Source organism: Bison bison, unplaced genomic scaffold (assembly GCF_000754665.1).
Source record: "Bison bison bison isolate TAMUID 2011002044 unplaced genomic scaffold, Bison_UMD1.0 scf7180017864072, whole genome shotgun sequence".
Lineage (NCBI taxonomy): Eukaryota > Metazoa > Chordata > Mammalia > Artiodactyla > Bovidae > Bison > Bison bison.
Window position 1 is genome coordinate 11,535,354 of NW_011494644.1, and position 5,844 is coordinate 11,541,197.

Here is a 5,844-nt window from a genome sequence, read left to right on the forward strand (position 1 = left end):
GTTTTACTTGTTGCTTGGAGATTATTTTCCACTTGGTACAAGGCAAGGGTTATGGGACATCAGGAAGTCTCTTGTGTGGCTTGGATAGTAAAGGGTGGGGTTCTCTCAACTTCCTTCTTGGTATTTTTCTGTTTTCATATTAAAAGCCCAACTGTCTCTGTGGGTTGCAGTCTGCTTAGTCTTGGAGAGGGGATGGGAGAGGAGGGATCTCTGATGAGCCTGTGCCTTGGAAGGAAGTCTGGTGGCTGCTGGTGGTCACTCAGGATTGGAAGCTGCAGTTGGTTTTGCCAGGCTGCTACTTCTCCATGGCTTCCCGAGCCAGGTCACCAGTGATAATGCCAGTGGATACTGGGCAGATTCCGAGTGCTTGACAGCCATGAGTGGGAGAGCAGGCTTCCCAATAAAGAAGCTAGCTCACCAGTATCCCAGGTCAGCTTTGAGGAAACAGAGGTGGTAGACAACCCCTCTTTTAAATTTTATTTATTAATTTATTATTTTGTCTGTGCTGGGTCTTCTTTGCTGCGCATTGGCCCTCTCTAGTTGCAGCAAATCAGGGCTACTCTTTCTTCCGGTGCACAGGCGTCTCATTTTGGTGGTTTCTTCTGTTGAGAAGCACAGAATCCAGGCACGCGAGCTTCAGTAGTTGCAGCGCACAGGCTTGGTAGTTGCAGCTCGAGGGCCCTAGAGCATGGGCTCAGCAGTTGCCGCACATGGGCTTGCTCTGAGACATGCTGGATCTTCCTGGATCAAGAATTGAACCCATGTCCCCTGCATTGGCAGGCAGAATCCTATCCACTGTACCACCAGGGAAGTTGTTTAAAAAAAATATTTTTTTATTGAGGTATTGTCTATTTATGCCCACCGCCCCCTCTTTTTAAAAAAGCAATCAATGGTTGTAGGGCCTTGACCCTGAAGGCCTTTACCTTCAGAAGGAACAGATGGGACTGGTCACTGCTGCCCTCTTGTGGTCAGTAGGATTCCAGGGGAATATTGAGTAATCCTACCGCCAGCTCCTGTCCAGACCTGCGAGGTGAGAAGCAACGTTTTGTTCCCCAAGCAGTGACCTTCGATGGCTCCTTTCTGTCAACAGCAGGGTAAGTGGACATTCCTGAGCCAGACACACAAAGCCCAGAACAGTCTTTCAAAGCCTGCCAGCCTCTCCACTTCATCAATACCCTTCTGGTCCAGCCCCCAAGGAACCATGGGTCTGGCTCCAAAACAAGACATCAAGAAGGAAGAAGTGAGGCTCATTTTCCCAAAGAGGGGGAAAAAATGTTTTGACCAGGCGTATCACAGAATTCCCTGGTGGTTTCGTAGTTAGGACTCCAAGTTCCCACTGCAAGGGGCACAGGTTCCATTCCTGGTCAGGGAACTGAGATCCTGTATGCTATGTGGCATGGCCAAAATAATAATATTAAAATTAAATCTCATCATGCTTGTGCATGCTCAATTGCTACAGTTGTGTCCAACTCTGTGCGACCCTATGCACTGAAGCCCGCCAGGCTCCTTGTCCATGGGGATTCTCCAGGCGCCTCATCATACCAAGTTTAAAAAAAAAGGAGTATCACAAAAAAAAAAAAAAAAAAAAAGGAGTATCACAGAACTACTAAAAGTACATGGAATGATCCATAAGCCTTGTGAAGCAAGAGTCAGGTTCTATTCACGGCTTCCCTGGCTCAGAAGGCCATGGGGAAGTAGCAGCCTGGCAAAACCAACTGCAGCTTCCAATCCTGAGTGACCAACTGACCACTCTGTGTCAGGCCCTAAGCTGAGTTTGAGGACATGGTGAACATAACAGACAAGTCCCTGCCCTCAAGAAGCTTCACTTCAGTGGGAAACAGAGCAAAAAGTACAAATGTGATTCTAGGTAGGAATTGGGCCGTGAAAAAAAATGAAGTAAGGTAAGGGGTTAGGGGGTGAAGGAAAGGGCCCTTTTTCATAGGTGATCAGGAAAGTCTCTCTGAGGAGGCAATATGATGTGACATGAGGGGAAAAGTGGATGTTTTCATCCAAAGTGAAAGTATTAGTCACTCAGCTGTGACTCTTTGCGACACCATCAACTGTAGTACACCAGGCTTCCCTGTCCATCACCAACTCCTGGAGTTTACTCAAACTCGTGTCCATTGAGTCAGTGATGCCATCCAATCATCTCATCCTCTGTTGTCCCCTTCTCCTCTCGCCTTCAATCTTTCCCAGCATCAGGGTCTTTTCAAATGAGTCAGCTTTTCGCATCAGGTGGCCAAAGTATTGGAGTTTCAGCTTCAGCATCAGTCCTTCCAATGAATATTCAGGACTGATTTCCTTTAGGATGGACTGGTTGGATCTCCTTGCAGTCCAAGGGACTCTCATGAGTCTTCTCCAACACCACAGTTCAAAAGCATCAATTCTTCAGCGCTCAGCTTTCTTTACAGTCCAACTCTCACATCCATACATGACTACTGGAAAAACCATAGCCTTGACTAGAGGGAGGAGGACAAAAGGACAAACTTTTTTTTTTCTACATTGCTTTGTCTTAGTCACATAAAACGTTATTTTCTTTAAGCCCAGAGTCAATGATTACACAAGACAACTCATCTTTATATAATAACAATGTATCCTGCTCGAGAACATGTTTCTCCTTCTTAAGAACCTTCTGATTAAACCTGTTATCTTAAAAAACATTGTGGAAGTGGGTCTAGTAAGACTTTTCTATTGTTAGTTCTAATCTTGCTAATTTAAGATTTATGTTATGGGAGTGGGTCTGTTAAAGTATATAAGGCCTTGATAAGACTAGTTGGGAGACACTCTCCCTCCCCCTTCTGATGTCTATGTCAGAAGCTTTCTCTGTCGTTTTTCACTTTAATAAAACTCTGCTACACAAAAGCTCTTGAGTAATCAAGCCTGGTCCCTGATCCCAAAGCTAAATCTTCTTCGGAGATCACAAATTTGACATCGTTCACAGTAAGCTATCATTTCATAATGGTTTGATTCAGTGACCCTAAGTGTATATGGATTAAATCTATTGGTTTCATCCAATTAGAAATTAAAATGGAGAAAAATTTAAAACATAAGAATACCCAAGTCCACATTCCACGCAAGCCATCAAAGTGATGACATACGTTATCATATGTCAAGCAGCTTCTAGAAAACTGTTCCTTGTGGGAGAAAGAGAGTGAAAAAAGTAAATAACTTCTTAGTATTATTAATGTTAGTCGCTCAGTTGTGTCTAACTCTTTGCAGCCCCATGGACTGGGGTCCTCTGTGCATGGAATTCTCCAGGCAAGAATACTGGAGTGGGTTGCTATTTCCTCCCCTAGCGGATCTTCCCAACCAAGGGATCAAATCTGAGTCTCCTGCATTGCGGACATACTGTTTACCGATTGAACCACCAGGGAAGCCCTTAGTATCTTTAGGAAGGGATGGAATCCAGGCTCTTCAGCTTCCTAGCTGTGTCACGTAGAGCAAATTCTTTACCCTCTCTGGGATTCATTTCTTCATCTGCTACACGGGAATAATAGCTCAGAGCTGCTCTGAGCATTAAGTAACACGTGTAAACTGCTTAGCACTGTCCCTAGCGTGTAAGCACTAATGGTGGTGGGCAGAAGTGGTTGGTCTGTTGTGCAGGTGAAGTGAAGTGAAAGTCGCTCAGTCGTGTCCGACTCTTTGCGACCCTATGGACTGTGTCCATGGAATTCTCCAGGCCAGAAAACTGGAGTGGGTAGCCTTTCCCTTCTCCATGGGATCTTTCCAACCCAGAGATCGAACCCAAGTCTCCTGCATTGCAGGAGGATTCTTTACCAGCTGAGCCACAAGGGAAGCAGGAGGGCATAGTAAAAGCAGCAGGCTGAGACTTCCCTGGTGGCACAGTGGATAAGAATCTGCCTGCCAGTGCAGGGGACACCAGTTTGATCCCTAGTCCAGGAAGATTCCACATGTCTCGGATGCAACTTAGAGCATGCACCATAGCTACTGAGCCAGAGTTCTAGAGCCCACGCTCCCCACCACAGTGAGAAACCTGAGCGCCACAACAAAGAGAAGCCCTCACTCACTGCAACTAGATAAAAGCCCATGCAAATAGCAAAGACCCAGTACAGCCATAAGTAAATAAATAAATAAAATGACCATTAAAAAAAAAAAAGGCAACAGGTTGACCAAGAGTCAAGAGACTTGGTGCTGGAGACCAATATCTTCCATTATCCCTTCCACCTTGATGCTGGAGAACACACATGTCCTTTTTGGGTTTGGTCTGCTCCACCTGGCAACTGAAGGTACCCCCGGAGCTGTCATGAAGAGAGGGGTAGGAGCCGAGCATCTATATCTCCATCCTCATTTGAACCGATTTTAAATATCTAGGCTACTGGCAATTCCCTGGCAGTCCTATGGTTAGGACTCAGTACTTTCACTGCCAAGGGCACAGATCCAGTTCCTGGTTGGGGAACTAAGATCTGGCATGAACCATGTGACCAAAAAGAAAAAAAACAAAAAAACCAAGGCTACTTTGTGGTGCTACAGTTGAACACCACAGGCACTGTGCCCAAGGCCTTCTAGCTTTCAAGTGCCTACATTTTGGAGCCAAAGAAAAATCCACCTCCAAAATAAGGAGATTGAATTGTATAATTGAAATAAATGCTGCAGTAAATGTCTACTAATGTGATATCATGTCAGATATTCAAATGCAGTTCTGTTCAACATATATGAACTATATTAGATGTGAGAGAACTGGAGTATTTTACTATCTGAAATTGTGTATAGTAGGGTGTCTGTACAGAAATATGCATACATTTTACAAAGGTCTTTAAAAAACTGAGATTTCACTTGAAAAGTAATGTTCTGTTTCCAAAATCATATAAACTTTGAAAACCACTAAACACACGAAACTACTGAACTACGTGTCTGGGGCCCCTTTCCAGAGTTTATAGATCACAAGAGGTTGGACTGAAATGTGCTTAGAGAGGTTATTTGCTTTTGACAAGTTCTAAGGCAGCTATGAGGATGGGCGTGGGGCCCTAGAGGTCTCATAGAGCAATGACTCCCCACCTGCCTGTGAGGCTGAGTTGCTGGGGGCAGGTGGTGCCCGGCAGACATGTTCTGAATGTCTCCTTGACAGGGCGCTGCTCAGCCCTCAGTAAGTGTTCATCTCAAGATGTGTCCAGCAGCTGGGTAATTCCCTGAGGTGCAGCCTAGCCTCCTCAACTAAGGTCATGACTGGCCACACTCCAGAATCCCCCAGACTGATGGCACCAACTCCCCATCATTTCCTGAGAAGTCGAGTGTTGGGAGGGCTGAGACTCAGATAGTAAAGTAGGAGAAAGGTGGGGTAGTAACAAGGTGGTCCTAAAAAGGACCAGCCTGGTGGGAGGGTCTTGAAACCTGAAGCTGTCTAACCTTCATACTGGATCCGGTATGTTCCCTTGTGGGTGGGGTTGGAACTGGAGACACTCCCTGTAACTGACACACGGTCAGTCAGTGTGTACAGAAGGGTGGCCAGAGGTTCCAGCTGGGAGGGGGAAGGGATGGCCCAGCTGGGTGCTGGGAGCCCAGGAATGTGGGAATGCAGGCTCTAGGCCTGGATATGAGAATCAGGGTCTGTTTTCTGGCCCAAGGACAGACCCTCCGTGTTTGTGAACAAAGTTGAGAGTTTTCTCACACCCTTCGCATTTGTGCAGGATTCAAAGCACAGGACATGAACTTGAGCAGATATGGGCAAGTCATGTCTCCTGTGCCTCGGGTTATAGGATTCCGGTGAAACGCTGAATATAAAAGCACTTCCCAGACAAGGGTTATGGCTTCGTTGGCTGCCGTTATGACCCAGCGTCTCTCAATGCCCAGGGCACTATCCACACACAAAATTTAAGGACAAGTCTC